Raw genomic sequence first — 20422 nt, 5'->3', positions numbered from 1 at the left:
ACCTAGCTTAAACTAACCTAACCTAACCTAACCTTCGCACTTCTATCGTTAGAAAACGTTTTACTCGCCACTTTACAATGTTTTCTACAAGATTACGACGGTTTCATGCGCTTTCACATTAGATATCGTAGTTCCCGACTTGTAATGTTGAAAAACACTACATCTCACTAAGTGACATTGTTTAATGCGGTTTTACGACGGTTGATATGTCAACCTAACCTAACATTCGCACTTGTATCTAAAAACGCTTAATTACACTGTTTCGTTCACAATTACGATATTTGCTTGACCTCACAGTTTCTCACCAACTTATTACAGTACAGAACGCTGTATCTCGCTAAATGACATCGTTCTTTAAGGTTTCACGATGCTTGCATGCGCTTCAACGAGAATATCACAATATAGCAGTTTCGCACTTGTAACGGTACAACACGCAGTATTTGGCTTGTTCATGCCGTTTTGAGTGCTTTCACAACATTTTACCTGTCGCAGTTTCGTACTCGCATTAAAACAACACTATCTCGTTAGATGACGTCGGTTTTGGTGGTTTCACGACGCTACCTAGCCTAAACTAACATAACTCAAACTAACCGAACCGTCGCACTTCTACCGTTAGAAAACGTTGTATTCGCTACTTTACAATGTTTTCTACAAGATTACGACGGTTGCATGCGCTTTCACATTAGATATAGCAGTTCCCGACTTGTAATGGTGAAAAACACAGCATCTCACTAAGTGACATTGTTTAATGCGGTTTTAGCGCGGTTCATATCTTAACCTAACCTAACCTTACCTAAACCAACCTAACCTAACCTAACCTAACCAAACCTTACCTAACATACCCTAACCTAACCTAACCTAACCTAACCTAACCAAACCTAACCTAACCTAACCTAACCTAACCTAACCTAACCTAACCTAACCTAACGACGTTTGCGAGCGCTTTCACATTAGATATCGCAGTTCCCGACTTGTAATGGTGAAAAACACTGCATCTCACTAAGTGACATTGATTAATGCGGTTTTACGACGGTTCATATATTAACCTAACCTAACATTCGCACTTGTATTAAAAAACGCTCTATTACACTGTTTCGTTCACAATTAGGATATTTGCATAACCTCACAGTTTCTCACCAACTTATTGCAGTACAGAACGCTGTATCTCGCTAAATGACATTGTTCTTTAAGGTTTCACGATGCTTGCATGCGATTTAACGAGAATATCACAATATAGCAGTTTCGCACTTGTAACGGTAGAACACGCAGTATTTGGCTTGTTCATGCCGTTTTGTGTGCTTTCACAACATTTCACCTATCGCAGTTTAATACTCGCTATAAAACAACACTATCTCGTTAGATGACGTTGTTTTTGGTAGTTTCACGACGCTACCTAGCTTAAACTAACATAACTCAACCTAACATGACCTTCGCACTTCTGTCGTTAGAAAACGTTTTACTCGCTACTCTACATTGCTTTCTACAACATTACGACGGTTTCAAGCGCTTTCACATTAGATATCACAGTTCCCAACTTGTAAAGGTGAAAAACACTGCATCTCACTAAGTGACATTGTTTAATGCGGTTTTACGACGGTTCATACCTTAACCTAACCTAACCTAACCTAACCCAACCCAACTTAACCTAACCTAACCTAACCTAAACTAACCTAACCCAACCTAACCTAACCTAACCTAACCCAACCTAACCCAACCCAACCCAACCTAACCTAACCTAACCTAACTTAACCTAACCTAACGTAACCTAACCTAACCTATTCTAACGTAACCTAACCTTACCTGACCTAACCTAACCTAACGTAACCTAACCTAACCTAACATAACCTAACGTAACCTAACCTAACCTAACCTAACGTAACCTAACCTAACCTAACCCAACCTAACCCAACCCAACCCAACCCAACAACACCCAACCCAACCTAACCTAACCTAACCTAACCTAACCTTACCTAACCTAACCAAATTATCCTAACCTAACCTAACCTAACCTAACGTAACCTAACCTAACCTAACGTAACCTAACCTAACGTAACCTAACCTAACCTAACCTAACCTAACCCAACCTAACCTAACCTAACCTAACCCAACTCAACCCAACCTAACCTAATCTAACCTAACCTAACCTAACCTAACCCAACTCAACCCAACCTAACCTAATCTAACCTAACCTAACCTAACCTAACCTAACCAAACCTAACCTAACCTAACCTAACCTAACCTAACCTAACGACGGTTGCAAGCGCTTTCACATTAAATATCGCAGTTCCCCACTTTTAATGGTGAAAAACACTGCATCTCAGTAATTGACATTGTTTAATGCGGTTTTACGACGGTTCATATCTTAACCTAACCTAACATTCGTACTTGTATTGAAAAACGCTCTATTACACTGTTTCGTTCACAATTACGATATTTGCATAACCTCACAGTTTTTCACCAACTTATTGCAGTACAGAACACTGTATCTCGCTAAATGACATCGTTCTTTAAGGTTTCACGATGCTTGCATGCGATTTAACGAGAATATCACAATATAGCAGTTTCGCACTTGTAACGGTACAACACGCAGTATTTGGCTTGTTCATGCCGTTTTGAGTGCTTTCACAACATTTTACCTGTCGCAGTTTAATACTCGCTATAAAACAACACTATCTCGTTAGATGACGTCGTTTTTGGTAGTTTCACGACGCTACCTAGCTTAAACTAACCTAACCTAACCTAACCTTCGCACTTCTATCGTTAGAAAACGTTTTACTCGCCACTTTACAATGTTTTCTACAAGATTACGACGGTTTCATGCGCTTTCACATTAGATATCGTAGTTCCCGACTTGTAATGTTGAAAAACACTACATCTCACTAAGTGACATTGTTTAATGCGGTTTTACGACGGTTGATATGTCAACCTAACCTAACATTCGCACTTGTATCTAAAGACGCTCAATTACACTGTTTCGTTCACAATTACGATATTTGCTTGACCTCACAGTTTCTCACCAACTTATTACAGTACAGAACGCTGTATCTCGCTAAATGACATCGTTCTTTAAGGTTTCACGATACTTGCATGCGCTTTACCGAGAATGTCACAACATAGCACTTTCGCACTTGTAACGGTAGAACACGCAGTATTTGACTTGTTCATGCCGTTTTGTGTGCATTCACAACATTTTACCTATCGCAGTTTAATACTCGCAATAAAACAACACTCTCGTTAGATGACGTCGTTTTTGGTAGTTTCACGACGCTACCTAGCTTAAACTAACCTAACCTAACCTAACCTTCGCACTTCTATCGTTAGAAAACGTCTTACTCGCAACTTTACAATGTTTTCTACAAGATTACGACGGTTTCATGCGCTTTCACATTAGATATCGTAGTTCCCGACTTGTAATGTTGAAAAACACTACATCTCACTAAGTGACATTGTTTAATGCGGTTTTACGACGGTTCATATCTTAACCTCACCTAACATTCGTACTTGTATTGAAAAACGCTCTATTACACTGTTTCGTTCACAATTACAATATTTGCATGACCTCACAGTTTTTCACCAACTTATTGCAGTACAGAACGCTGTATCTCGCTAAATGACATCGTTCTTTAAGGTTTCACGATGCTTGCATGCGCTTCAACGAGAATATCACAATATAGCAGTTTCGCACTTGTAACGGTACAACACGCAGTATTTGGCTTGTTCATGCCGTTTTGAGTGCTTTCACAACATTTTACCTGTCGCAGTTTCGTACTCGCATTAAAACAACACTATTTCGTTAGATGACGTCGGTTTTGGTGGTTTCACGACGCTACCTAGCCTAAACTAACATAACTCAACCTAACATAACCTTCGCACTTCTATCGTTAGAAAACGTTGTACTCGCTACTTTACATTGCATTCTACAACATTACGACGGTTTCAAGCGCTTTCGCATTAGATATCGCAGTTCCCAACTTGTAAAGGTGAAAAACACTGCATCTCACTAAGTGACATTGTTTATTGCGGTTTTACGACGGTTCATACCTTAACCTAACCTAACCTAACCTAACCTTACCTAATCTAACCTAACCTAACCCAACCCAACTTAACCTAACCTAACCTAACCTAAACTAACCTAACCCAACCTAACCTAACCTAACCTAACCTAACCCAACCTAACCCAACCCAACCCAACCTAACCTAACCTAAGCTAACGTAACCTAACCTAACCAAACCTAACCTAACCTAACTTAACCTAACCTAACGTAACCTAACCTAACCTATTCTAACGTAACCTAACCTTACCTGACCTAACCTAGCCTAACGTAACCTAACCTAACCTAACATAACCTAACGTAACCTAACCTAACCTAACTTAACGTAACCTAACCTAACCTAACCCAACCTAACCCAACCCAACCCAACCCAACAACACCCAACCCAACCTAACCTAACCTTACCTAACCTAACCAAATGATCCTAACCTAACCTAACCTAACCTAACCTAACGTAACCTAACCTAACCTAACCTAACGTAACCTAACCTAACGTAACCTAACCTAACCTAACCTAACCCAACCTAACCTAACCTAACCTAACCTAACCCAACTCAACCCAACCTAACCTAATCTAATCTAACCTAACCTAACCTAACCTAACCTAACCAAACCTAACCTAACCTAACCTAACCTAACCTAACCTAACCTAACCTAACGACGGTTGCAAGCGCTTTCACATTAAATATCGCAGTTCCCCACTTTTAATGGTGAAAAACACTGCATCTCAGTAAGTGACATTGTTTAATGCGATTTTACGACGGTTCATATCTTAACCTAACCTAACATTCGCACTTGTATCTAAAAACGCTCTATTACACTGTTTTGTTCACAATTACGATATTTGCATAACCTCACAGTTTTTCACCAACTTATTGCAGTACAGAACGCTGTATCTCGCTAAATGACATTGTTCTTTAAGGTTTCACGATGCTTGCATGCGATTTAACGGGAATATCACAATATAGCAGTTTCGCACTTGTAACGGTAGAACACGCAGTATTTGGCTTGTTCATGCCGTTTTGTGTGCTTTCACAACATTTCACCTATCGCAGTTTAATACTCGCTATAAAACAACACTATCTCGTTAGATGACGTCGTTTTTGGTAGTTTCACGACGCTACCTAGCTTAAACTAACCTAACCTAACCTAACCTTCGCACTTCTATCGTTAGAAAACGTTTTACTCGCCACTTTACAATGTTTTCTAAGATTACGACGGTTTCATGCGCTTTCACATTAGATATCGTAGTTCCCGACTTGTAATGTTGAGAAACACTACATCTCACTAAGTGGCATTGTTTAATGTGGTTTTACGACGGTTCATATCTTAACCTAACCTAACATTCGTACTTGTATTGAAAAACGCTCTATTACACTGTTTCGTTCACAATTACGATATTTGCATAACCTCACAGTTTTTCACCAACTTATTGCAGTACAGAACGCTGTATCTCGCTAAATGACATCGTTCTTTAAGGTTTCACGATGCTTGCATGCGCTTCAACGAGAATATCACAATATAGCAGTTTCGCACTTGTAACGGTACAACACGCAGTATTTGGCTTGTTCATGCCGTTTTGAGTGCTTTCACAACATTTTACCTGTCGCAGTTTCGTACTCGCATTAAAACAACACTATCTCGTTAGATGACGTCGGTTTTGGTGGTTTCACGACGCTACCTAGCCTAAACTAACATAACTCAAACTAACCGAACCTTCGCACTTCTACCGTTAGAAAACGTTGTATTCGCTACTTTACAATGTTTTCTACAAGATTACGACGGTTGCATGCGCTTTCACATTAGATATAGCAGTTCCCGACTTGTAATGGTGAAAAACACAGCATCTCACTAAGTGACATTGTTTAATGCGGTTTTAGCGCGGTTCATATCTTAACCTAACCTAACCTTACCTAAACCAACCTAACCTAACCTAACCTAACCAAACCTTACCTAACATACCCTAACCTAACCTAACCTAACCTAACCTAACCAAACCTAACCTAACCTAACCTAACGTAACCTAACCTAACCTAACCTAACCTAACCTAACGACGTTTGCGAGCGCTTTCACATTAGATATCGCAGTTCCCGACTTGTAATGGTGAAAAACACTGCATCTCACTAAGTGACATTGATTAATGCGGTTTTACGACGGTTCATATATTAACCTAACCTAACATTCGCACTTGTATTAAAAAACGCTCTATTACACTGTTTCGTTCACAATTAGGATATTTGCATAACCTCACAGTTTCTCACCAACTTATTGCAGTACAGAACGCTGTATCTCGCTAAATGACATTGTTCTTTAAGGTTTCACGATGCTTGCATGCGATTTAACGAGAATATCACAATATAGCAGTTTCGCACTTGTAACGGTAGAACACGCAGTATTTGGCTTGTTCATGCCGTTTTGTGTGCTTTCACAACATTTCACCTATCGCAGTTTAATACTCGCTATAAAACAACACTATCTCGTTAGATGACGTTGTTTTTGGTAGTTTCACGACGCTACCTAGCTTAAACTAACATAACTCAACCTAACATGACCTTCGCACTTCTGTCGTTAGAAAACGTTTTACTCGCTACTTTACATTGCTTTCTACAACATTACGACGGTTTAAAGCGCTTTCACATTAGATATCACAGTTCCCAACTTGTAAAGGTGAAAAACACTGCATCTCACTAAGTGACATTGTTTAATGCGGTTTTACGACGGTTCATACCTTAACCTAACCTAACCTAACCTAACCTAACCTTACCTAATCTAACCTAACCTAACCCAACCCAACTTAACCTAACCTAACCTAACCTAACCTAAACTAACCTAACCCAACCTAACCTAACCTAACCTAACCTAACCCAACCTAACCCAACCCAACCCAACCTAACCTAACCTAAGCTAACCTAACCTAACCTAACCAAACCTAACCTAACCTAACTTAACCTAACCTAACGTAACCTAACCTAACCTATTCTAACGTAACCTAACCTTACCTGACCTAACCTAACCTAACATAACCTAACCTAACCTAACATAACCTAACGTAACCTAACCTAACCTAACCTAACGTAACCTAACCTAACCTAACCCAACCTAACCCAACCCAACCCAACCCAACCCAACAACACCCAACCCAACCTAACCTAACCTAACCTTACCTAACCTAACCTAACCTAACCTAACGTATCCTAACCTAACCTAACGTAACCTAACCTAACCTAACCTAACCTAACCTAACCCAACCTAACCTAACCTAACCTATCCTAACCCAACTCAACCCAACCTAACCTAATCTAACCTAACCTAATCTAACCTAACCCAACTCAACCCAACCTAACCTAATCTAACCTAACCTAACCAAACCTAACCTAACCTAACCTAACCTAACCTAACCTAACGACGGTTGCAAGCGCTTTCACATTAAATATCGCAGTTCCCCACTTTTAATGGTGAAAAACACTGCATCTCAGTAATTGACATTGTTTAATGCGGTTTTACGACGGTTCATATCTTAACCTAACCTAACATTCGCACTTGTATCTAAAAACGCTCTATTACACTGTTTTGTTCACAATTACGATATTTGCATAACCTCACAGTTTTTCACCAACTTATTGCAGTACAGAACGCTGTATCTCGCTAAATGACATTGTTCTTTAAGGTTTCACGATGCTTGCATGCGATTTAACGAGAATATCACAATATAGCAGTTTCGCACTTGTAACGGTAGAACACGCAGTATTTGGCTTGTTCATGCCGTTTTGGGTGCTTTCACAACATTTCACCTATCGCAGTTTAATACTCGCTATAAAACAACACTATCTCGTTAGATGACGTCGTTTTTGGTAGTTTCACGACGCTACCTAGCTTAAACTAACCTAACCTAACCTAACCTTCGCACTTCTATCGTTAGAAAACGTTTTACTCGCCACTTTACGTTTTCTACAAGATTACGACGGTTTCATGCGCTTTCACATTAGATATCGTAGTTCCCGACTTGTAATGTTGAAAAACACTACATCTCACTAAGTGACATTGTTTAATGCGGTTTTACGACGGTTGATATGTCAACCTAACCTAACATTCGCACTTGTATCTAAAGACGTTCAATTACACTGTTTCGTTCACAATTACGATATTTGCTTGACCTCACAGTTTCTCACCAACTTATTACAGTACAGAACGCTGTATCTCGCTAAATGACATCGTTCTTTAAGGTTTCACGATATTTGCATGCGCTTTACCGAGAATGTCACAACATAACACTTTCGCGATTGTAACGGTAGAACACGCAGTATTTGGCTTGTTCATGCCGTTTTGTGTGCATTCACAACATTTTACCTATCGCAGTTTAATACTCGCAATAAAACAACACTCTCGTTCGATGACGTCGTTTTTGGTAGTTTCACGACGCTACCTAGCTTAAACTAACCTAACCTAACCTAACCTTCGCACTTCTATCGTTAGAAAACGTCTTACTCGCAACTTTACAATGTTTTCTACAAGATTACGACGGTTTCATGCGCTTTCACATTAGATATCGTAGTTCCCGACTTGTAATGTTGAAAAACACTACATCTCACTAAGTGACATTGTTTAATGCGGTTTTACGACGGTTCATATCTTAACCTAACCTAACATTCGTACTTGTATTGAAAAACGCTCTATTACACTGTTTCGTTCACAATTACGATATTTGCATAACCTCACAGTTTTTCACCAACTTATTGCAGTACAGAACGCTGTATCTCGCTAAATGACATCGTTCTTTAAGGTTTCACGATGCTTGCATGCGCTTCAACGAGAATATCACAATATAGCAGTTTCGCACTTGTAACGGTACAACACGCAGTATTTGGCTTGTTCATGCCGTTTTGAGTGCTTTCACAACATTTTACCTGTCGCAGTTTCGTACTCGCATTAAAACAACACTATCTCGTTAGATGACGTCGGTTTTGGTGGTTTCACGACGCTACCTAGCCTAAACTAACATAACTCAAGCTAACCGAACCTTCGCACTTCTATCGTTAGAAAACGTTGTATTCGCTACTTTACAATGTTTTCTACAAGATTACGACGGTTGCATGCGCTTTCACATTAGATATCGCAGTTCCCGACTTGTAATGGTGAAAAACACAGCATCTCACTAAGTGACATTGTTTAATGCGGTTTTAGCGCGGTTCATATCTTAACCTAACCTAACCTTACCTAAACCAACCTAACCTAACCTAACCTAACCAAACCTTACCTAACATACCCTAACCTAACCTAACCTAACTTAACCTAACCAAACCTAACCTAACCTAACCTAACCTAACCTAACCTAACCTAACCTAACGACGTTTGCGAGCGCTTTCACATTAAATATCGCAGTTCCCCACTTTTAATGGTGAAAAACACTGCATCTCAGTAATTGACATTGTTTAATGCGGTTTTACGACGGTTCATATCTTAACCTAACCTAACATTCGCACTTGTATCTAAAAACGCTCTATTACACTGTTTTGTTCACAATTACGATATTTGCATAACCTCACAGTTTTTCACCAACTTATTGCAGTACAGAACGCTGTATCTCGCTAAATGACATTGTTCTTTAAGGTTTCACGATGCTTGCATGCGATTTAACGAGAATATCACAATATAGCAGTTTCGCACTTGTAACGGTAGAACACGCAGTATTTGGCTTGTTCATGCCGTTTTGGGTGCTTTCACAACATTTCACCTATCGCAGTTTAATACTCGCTATAAAACAACACTATCTCGTTAGATGACGTCGTTTTTGGTAGTTTCACGACGCTACCTAGCTTAAACTAACCTAACCTAACCTAACCTTCGCACTTCTATCGTTAGAAAACGTTTTACTCGCCACTTTACGTTTTCTACAAGATTACGACGGTTTCATGCGCTTTCACATTAGATATCGTAGTTCCCGACTTGTAATGTTGAAAAACACTACATCTCACTAAGTGACATTGTTTAATGCGGTTTTACGACGGTTGATATGTCAACCTAACCTAACATTCGCACTTGTATCTAAAGACGCTCAATTACACTGTTTCGTTCACAATTACGATATTTGCTTGACCTCACAGTTTCTCACCAACTTATTACAGTACAGAACGCTGTATCTCGCTAAATGACATCGTTCTTTAAGGTTTCACGATATTTGCATGCGCTTTACCGAGAATGTCACAACATAACACTTTCGCGATTGTAACGGTAGAACACGCAGTATTTGGCTTGTTCATGCCGTTTTGTGTGCATTCACAACATTTTACCTATCGCAGTTTAATACTCGCAATAAAACAACACTCTCGTTCGATGACGTCGTTTTTGGTAGTTTCACGACGCTACCTAGCTTAAACTAACCTAACCTAACCTAACCTTCGCACTTCTATCGTTAGAAAACGTCTTACTCGCAACTTTACAATGTTTTCTACAAGATTACGACGGTTTCATGCGCTTTCACATTAGATATCGTAGTTCCCGACTTGTAATGTTGAAAAACACTACATCTCACTAAGTGACATTGTTTAATGCGGTTTTACGACGGTTCATATCTTAACCTAACCTAACATTCGTACTTGTATTGAAAAACGCTCTATTACACTGTTTCGTTCACAATTACGATATTTGCATAACCTCACAGTTTTTCACCAACTTATTGCAGTACAGAACGCTGTATCTCGCTAAATGACATCGTTCTTTAAGGTTTCACGATGCTTGCATGCGCTTCAACGAGAATATCACAATATAGCAGTTTCGCACTTGTAACGGTACAACACGCAGTATTTGGCTTGTTCATGCCGTTTTGAGTGCTTTCACAACATTTTACCTGTCGCAGTTTCGTACTCGCATTAAAACAACACTATCTCGTTAGATGACGTCGGTTTTGGTGGTTTCACGACGCTACCTAGCCTAAACTAACATAACTCAAGCTAACCGAACCTTCGCACTTCTATCGTTAGAAAACGTTGTATTCGCTACTTTACAATGTTTTCTACAAGATTACGACGGTTGCATGCGCTTTCACATTAGATATCGCAGTTCCCGACTTGTAATGGTGAAAAACACAGCATCTCACTAAGTGACATTGTTTAATGCGGTTTTAGCGCGGTTCATATCTTAACCTAACCTAACCTTACCTAAACCAACCTAACCTAACCTAACCTAACCAAACCTTACCTAACATACCCTAACCTAACCTAACCTAACTTAACCTAACCAAACCTAACCTAACCTAACCTAACCTAACCTAACCTAACGACGTTTGCGAGCGCTTTCACATTAGATATCGCAGTTCCCGACTTGTAATGGTGAAAAACACTGCATCTCACTAAGTGACATTGATTAATGCGGTTTTACGACGGTTCATATATTAACCTAACCTAACATTCGCACTTGTATTAAAAAACGCTCTATTACACTGTTTCGTTCACAATTAGGATATTTGCATAACCTCACAGTTTCTCACCAACTTATTGCAGTACAGAACGCTGTATCTCGCTAAATGACATTGTTCTTTAAGGTTTCACGATGCTTGCATGCGATTTAACGAGAATATCACAATATAGCAGTTTCGCACTTGTAACGGTAGAACACGCAGTATTTGGCTTGTTCATGCCGTTTTGTGTGCTTTCACAACATTTCACCTATCGCAGTTTAATACTCGCTATAAAACAACACTATCTCGTTAGATGACGTTGTTTTTGGTAGTTTCACGACGCTACCTAGCTTAAACTAACATAACTCAACCTAACATGACCTTCGCACTTCTGTCGTTAGAAAACGTTTTACTCGCTACTCTACATTGCTTTCTACATTACGACGGTTTCAAGCGCTTTCACATTAGATATCACAGTTCCCAACTTGTAAAGGTGAAAAACACTGCATCTCACTAAGTGACATTGTTTAATGCGGTTTTACGACGGTTCATACCTTAAACTAACCTAACCTAACCTAACCTTACCCTAATCTAACCTAACCTAACCCAACCCAACTTAACCTAACCTAACCTAACCTAACCTAACCTAAACTAACCTAACCCAACCTAACCTAACCTAACCTAACCTAACCCAACCTAACCCAACCCAACCCAACCTAACCTAACCTAAGCTAACCTAACCTAACCTAACCAAACCTAACCTAACCTAACTTAACCTAACCTAACGTAACCTAACCTAACCTATTCTAACGTAACCTAACCTTACCTGACCTAACCTAACCTAACGTAACCTAACCTAACCTAACATAACCTAACGTAACCTAACCTAACCTAACCTAACGTAACCTAACCTAACCTAACCCAACCTAACCCAACCCAACCCAACCCAACAACACCCAACCCAACCTAACCTAACCTAACCTTACCTAACCTAACCAAATTATCCTAACCTAACCTAACCTAACCTAACGTAACCTAACCTAACCTAACGTAACCTAACCTAACCTAACGTAAGCTAACCTAACGTAACCTAACCTAACCTAACCTAACCTAACCCAACCTAACCTAACCTAACCTAACCCAACTCAACCCAACCTAACCTAATCTAACCTAACCTAACCTAACCTAACCCAACTCAACCCAACCTAACCTAATCTAACCTAACCTAACCTAACCTAACCTAACCAAACCTAACCTAACCTAACCTAACCTAACCTAACGACGGTTGCAAGCGCTTTCACAATAAATATCGCAGTTCCCCACTTTTAATGGTGAAAAACACTGCATCTCAGTAATTGACATTGTTTAATGCGGTTTTACGACGGTTCATATCTTAACCTAACCTAACATTCGTACTTGTATTGAAAAACGCTCTATTACACTGTTTCGTTCACAATTACGATATTTGCATAACCTCACAGTTTTTCACCAACTTATTGCAGTACAGAACACTGTATCTCGCTAAATGACATCGTTCTTTAAGGTTTCACGATGCTTGCATGCGATTTAACGAGAATATCACAATATAGCAGTTTCGCACTTGTAACGGTACAACACGCAGTATTTGGCTTGTTCATGCCGTTTTGAGTGCTTTCACAACATTTTACCTGTCGCAGTTTAATACTCGCTATAAAACAACACTATCTCGTTAGATGACGTCGTTTTTGGTAGTTTCACGACGCTACCTAGCTTAAACTAACCTAACCTAACCTAACCTTCGCACTTCTATCGTTAGAAAACGTTTTACTCGCCACTTTACAATGTTTTCTACAAGATTACGACGGTTTCATGCGCTTTCACATTAGATATCGTAGTTCCCGACTTGTAATGTTGAAAAACACTACATCTCACTAAGTGACATTGTTTAATGCGGTTTTACGACGGTTGATATGTCAACCTAACCTAACATTCGCACTTGTATCTAAAGACGCTTAATTACACTGTTTCGTTCACAATTACGATATTTGCTTGACCTCACAGTTTCTCACCAACTTATTACAGTACAGAACGCTGTATCTCGCTAAATGACATCGTTCTTTAAAGTTTCACGATGCTTGCATGCGCTTCAACGAGAATATCACAATATAGCAGTTTCGCACTTGTAACGGTACAACACGCAGTATTTGGCTTGTTCATGCCGTTTTGAGTGCTTTCACAACATTTTACCTGTCGCAGTTTCGTACTCGCATTAAAACAACACTATCTCGTTAGATGACGTCGGTTTTGGTGGTTTCACGACGCTACCTAGCCTAAACTAACATAACTCAAACTAACCGAACCTTCGCACTTCTACCGTTAGAAAACGTTGTATTCGCTACTTTACAATGTTTTCTACAAGATTACGACGGTTGCATGCGCTTTCACATTAGATATAGCAGTTCCCGACTTGTAATGGTGAAAAACACAGCATCTCACTAAGTGACATTGTTTAATGCGGTTTTAGCGCGGTTCATATCTTAACCTAACCTAACCTTACCTAAACCAACCTAACCTAACCTAACCTAACCAAACCTTACCTAACATACCCTAACCTAACCTAACCTAACCTAACCAAACCTAACCTAACCTAACCTAACGTAACCTAACCTAACCTAACCTAACCTAACCTAACGACGTTTGCGAGCGCTTTCACATTAGATATCGCAGTTCCCGACTTGTAATGGTGAAAAACACTGCATCTCACTAAGTGACATTGATTAATGCGGTTTTACGACGGTTCATATATTAACCTAACCTAACATTCGCACTTGTATTAAAAAACGCTCTATTACACTGTTTCGTTCACAATTAGGATATTTGCATAACCTCACAGTTTCTCACCAACTTATTGCAGTACAGAACGCTGTATCTCGCTAAATGACATTGTTCTTTAAGGTTTCACGATGCTTGCATGCGATTTAACGAGAATATCACAATATAGCAGTTTCGCACTTGTAACGGTAGAACACGCAGTATTTGGCTTGTTCATGCCGTTTTGTGTGCTTTCACAACATTTCACCTATCGCAGTTTAATACTCGCTATAAAACAACACTATCTCGTTAGATGACGTTGTTTTTGGTAGTTTCACGACGCTACCTAGCTTAAACTAACATAACTCAACCTAACATGACCTTCGCACTTCTGTCGTTAGAAAACGTTTTACTCGCTACTCTACATTGCTTTCTACAACATTACGACGGTTTCAAGCGCTTTCACATTAGATATCACAGTTCCCAACTTGTAAAGGTGAAAAACACTGCATCTCACTAAGTGACATTGTTTAATGCGGTTTTACGACGGTTCATACCTTAACCTAACCTAACCTAACCTAACCTTACCCTAATCTAACCTAACCTAACCCAACCCAACTTAACCTAACCTAACCTAACCTAACCTAAACTAACCTAACCCAACCTAACCTAACCTAACCTAACCTAACCCAACCTAACCCAACCCAACCAAACCTAACCTAACCTAACCTAACTTAACCTAACCTAACGTAACCTAACCTAACCTATTCTAACGTAACCTAACCTTACCTGACCTAACCTAACGTAACCTAACCTAACCTAACATAACCTAACGTAACCTAACCTAACCTAACCTAACGTAACCTAACCTAACCTAACCCAACCTAACCCAACCCAACCCAACCCAACAACACCCAACCCAACCTAACCTAACCTAACCTAACCTTACCTAACCTAACCAAATTATCCTAACCTAACCTAACCTAACGTAACCTAACCTAACCTAACCTAACCCAACCTAACCTAACCTAACCCAACTCAACCCAACCTAACCTAATCTAACCTAACCTAACCTAACCAAACCTAACCTAACCTAACCTAACCTAACCTAACCTAACGACGGTTGCAAGCGCTTTCACATTAAATATCGCAGTTCCCCACTTTTAATGGTGAAAAACACTGCATCTCAGTAATTGACATTGTTTAATGCGGTTTTACGACGGTTCATATTTTAACCTAACCTAACATTCGCACTTGTATCTAAAAACGCTCTATTACACTGTTTTGTTCAAAATTACGATATTTGCATAACCTCACAGTTTTTCACCAACTTATTGCAGTACAGAACGCTGTATCTCGCTAAATGACATTGTTCTTTAAGGTTTCACGATGCTTGCATGCGATTTAACGAGAATATCACAATATAGCAGTTTCGCACTTGTAACGGTAGAACACGCAGTATTTGGCTTGTTCATGCCGTTTTGTGTGCTTTCACAACATTTCACCTATCGCAGTTTAATACTCGCTATAAAACAACACTATCTCGTTAGATGACGTCGTTTTTGGTAGCTTCACGACGCTACCTAGATTAAACTAACCTAACCTAACCTTCGCACTTCTATCGTTAGAAAACGTTTTACTCGCCACTTTACAATGTTTTCTACAAGATTACGACGGTTTCATGCGCTTTCACATTAGATATCGTAGTTCCCAACTTGTAATGGTGAAAAACACTGCATCTCAGTAATTGACATTGTTTAATGCGGTTTTACGACGGTTCATATCTTAACCTAACCTAACATTCGTACTTGTATTGAAAAACGCTCTATTACACTGTTTCGTTCACAATTACGATATTTGCATAACCTCACAGTTTTTCACCAACTTATTGCAGTACAGAACGCTGTATCTCGCTAAATGACATCGTTCTTTAAAGTTTCACGATGCTTGCATGCGACTTAACGAGAATATCACAATATAGCAGTTTCGCACTTGTAACGGTACAACACGCAGTATTTGGCTTGTTCATGCCGTTTTGAGTGCTTTCACAACATTTTACTTGTCGCAGTTTAATACTCGCTATAAAACAACACTATCTCGTTAGATGACGTCGTTTTTGGTAGTTTCACGACGCTACCTAGCTTAAACTAACCTAACCTAACCTAACCTTCGCACTTCTATCGTTAGAAAACGTTTTACTCGCCACTTTACAATGTTTTCTACAAGATTACGACGGTTTCATGCGCTTTCACATTAGATATCGTAGTTCCCGACTTGTAATGTTGAAAAACACTACATCTCACTAAGTGACATTGTTTAATGCGGTTTTACGACGGTTGATATGTCAACCTAACCTAACATTCGCACTTGTATCTAAAGACGCTCAATTACACTGTTTCGTTCACAATTACGATATTTGCTTGACCTCACAGTTTCTCACCAACTTATTACAGTACAGAACGCTGTATCTCGCTAAATGACATCGTTCTTTAAGGTTTCACGATACTTGCATGCGCTTTACCGAGAATGTCACAACATAGCACTTTCGCACTTGTAACGGTAGAACACGCAGTATTTGGCTTGTTCATGCCGTTTTGTGTGCATTCACAACATTTTACCTATCGCAGTTTAATACTCGCAATAAAACAACACTCTCGTTAGATGACGTCGTTTTTGGTAGTTTCACGATGCTACCTAGCTTAAACTAACCTAACCTAACCTAACCTTCGCACTTCTATCGTTAGAAAACGTCTTACTCGCAACTTTACAATGTTTTCTACAAGATTACGACGGTTTCATGCGCTTTCACATTAGATATCGTAGTTCCCGACTTGTAATGTTGAAAAACACTACATCTCACTAAGTGACATTGTTTAATGCGGTTTTACGACGGTTCATATCTTAACCTAACCTAACATTCGTACTTGTATTGAAAAACGCTCTATTACACTGTTTCGTTCACAATTACGATATTTGCATGACCTCACAGTTTTTCACCAACTTATTGCAGTACAGAACGCTGTATCTCGCTAAATGACATCGTTCTTTAAGGTTTCACGATGCTTGCATGCGCTTCAACGAGAATATCACAATATAGCAGTTTCGCACTTGTAACGGTACAACACGCAGTATTTGGCTTGTTCATGCCGTTTTGAGTGCTTTCACAACATTTTACCTGTCGCAGTTTCGTACTCGCATTAAAACAACACTATCTCGTTAGATGACGTCGGTTTTGGTGGTTTCACGACGCTACCTAGCCTAAACTAACATAACTCAACCTAACATAACCTTCGCACTTCTATCGTTAGAAAACGTTGTACTCGCTACTTTACATTGCATTCTACAACATTACGACGGTTTCAAGCGCTTTCGCATTAGATATCGCAGTTCCCAACTTGTAAAGGTGAAAAACACTGCATCTCACTAAGTGACATTGTTTATTGCGGTTTTACGACGGTTCATACCTTAACCTAACCTAACCTAACCTAACCTTACCTAATCTAACCTAACCTAACCCAACCCAACTTAACCTAACCTAACCTAACCTAAACTAACCTAACCCAACCTAACCTAACCTAACCTAACCTAACCCAACCTATCCCAACCCAACCCAACCTAACCTAACCTAAGCTAACGTAACCTAACCTAACCAAACCTAACCTAACCTAACTTAACCTAACCTAACGTAACCTAACCTAACCTATTCTAACGTAACCTAACCTTACCTGACCTAACCTAGCCTAACGTAACCTAACCTAACCTAACATAACCTAACGTAACCTAACCTAACCTAACTTAACGTAACCTAACCTAACCTAACCCAACCTAACCCAACCCAACCCAACCCAACAACACCCAACCCAACCTAACCTAACCTTACCTAACCTAACCAAATGATCCTAACCTAACCTAACCTAACCTAACGTAACCTAACCTAACCTAACGTAACCTAACCTAACGTAACCTAACCTAACCTAACCTAACCTAACCCAACCTAACCTAACCTAACCTAACCTAACCCAACTCAACCCAACCTAACCTAATCTAATCTAACCTAACCTAACCTAACCTAACCTAACCAAACCTAACCTAACCTAACCTAACCTAACCTAACCTAACCTAACGACGGTTGCAAGCGCTTTCACATTAAATATCGCAGTTCCCCACTTTTAATGGTGAAAAACACTGCATCTCAGTAAGTGACATTGTTTAATGCGATTTTACGACGGTTCATATCTTAACCTAACCTAACATTCGCACTTGTATCTAAAAACGCTCTATTACACTGTTTTGTTCACAATTACGATATTTGCATAACCTCACAGTTTTTCACCAACTTATTGCAGTACAGAACGCTGTATCTCGCTAAATGACATTGTTCTTTAAGGTTTCACGATGCTTGCATGCGATTTAACGGGAATATCACAATATAGCAGTTTCGCACTTGTAACGGTAGAACACGCAGTATTTGACTTGTTCATGCCGTTTTGTGTGCTTTCACAACATTTCACCTATCGCAGTTTAATACTCGCTATAAAACAACACTATCTCGTTAGATGACGTCGTTTTTGGTAGTTTCACGACGCTACCTAGCTTAAACTAACCTAACCTAACCTAACCTTCGCACTTCTATCGTTAGAAAACGTTTTACTCGCCACTTTACAATGTTTTCTAAGATTACGACGGTTTCATGCGCTTTCACATTAGATATCGTAGTTCCCGACTTGTAATGTTGAAAAACACTACATCTCACTAAGTGGCATTGTTTAATGCGGTTTTACGACGGTTCATATCTTAACCTAACCTAACATTCGCACTTGTATCTAAAGACGCTCAATTACACTGTTTCGTTCACAATTACGATATTTGCTTGACCTCACAGTTTCTCACCAACTTATTACAGTACAGAACGCTGTATCTCGCTAAATGACATCGTTCTTTAAGGTTTCACGATACTTGCATGCGCTTTACCGAGAATGTCACAACATAACACTTTCGCACTTGTAACGGTAGAACACGCAGTATTTGGCTTGTTCATGCCGTTTTGTGTGCATTCACAACATTTTACCTATCGCAGTTTAATACTCGCAATAAAACAACACTCTCGTTCGATGACGTCGTTTTTGGTAGTTTCACGACGCTACCTAGCTTAAACTAACCTAACCTAACCTAACCTTCGCACTTCTATCGTTAGAAAACGTCTTACTCGCAACTTTACAATGTTTTCTACAAGATTACGACGGTTTCATGCGCTTTCACATTAGATATCGTAGTTCCCGACTTGTAATGTTGAAAAACACTACATCTCACTAAGTGACATTGTTTAATGCGGTTTTACGACGGTTCATATCTTAACCTAACCTAACATTCGTACTTGTATTGAAAAACGCTCTATTACACTGTTTCGTTCACAATTACGATATTTGCATAACCTCACAGTTTTTCACCAACTTATTGCAGTACAGAACGCTATATCTCGCTAAATGACATCGTTCTTTAAGGTTTCACGATGCTTGCATGCGCTTCAACGAGAATATCACAATATAGCAGTTTCGCACTTGTAACGGTACAACACGCAGTATTTGGCTTGTTCATGCCGTTTTGAGTGCTTTCACAACATTTTACCTGTCGCAGTTTCGTACTCGCATTAAAACAACACTATCTCGTTAGATGACGTCGGTTTTGGTGGTTTCACGACGCTACCTAGCCTAAACTAACATAACTCAAGCTAACCGAACCTTCGCACTTCTATCGTTAGAAAACGTTGTATTCGCTACTTTACAATGTTTTCTACAAGATTACGACGGTTGCATGCGCTTTCACATTAGATATCGCAGTTCCCGACTTGTAATGGTGAAAAACACAGCATCTCACTAAGTGACATTGTTTAATGCGGTTTTAGCGCGGTTCATATCTTAACCTAACCTAACCTTACCTAAACCAACCTAACCTAACCTAACCTAACCAAACCTTACCTAACATACCCTAACCTAACCTAACCTAACTTAACCTAACCAAACCTAACCTAACCTAACCTAACCTAACCTAACCTAACCTAACCTAACCTAACCTAACGACGTTTGCGAGCGCTTTCACATTAGATATCGCAGTTCCCGACTTGTAATGGTGAAAAACACTGCATCTCACTAAGTGACATTGATTAATGCGGTTTTACGACGGTTCATA

This window comes from Rhipicephalus microplus, unplaced genomic scaffold (assembly GCF_043290135.1).
Source record: "Rhipicephalus microplus isolate Deutch F79 unplaced genomic scaffold, USDA_Rmic scaffold_12, whole genome shotgun sequence".
NCBI lineage: Eukaryota > Metazoa > Arthropoda > Arachnida > Ixodida > Ixodidae > Rhipicephalus > Rhipicephalus microplus.
Note: the sequence above shows the minus strand (reverse complement) of the source record.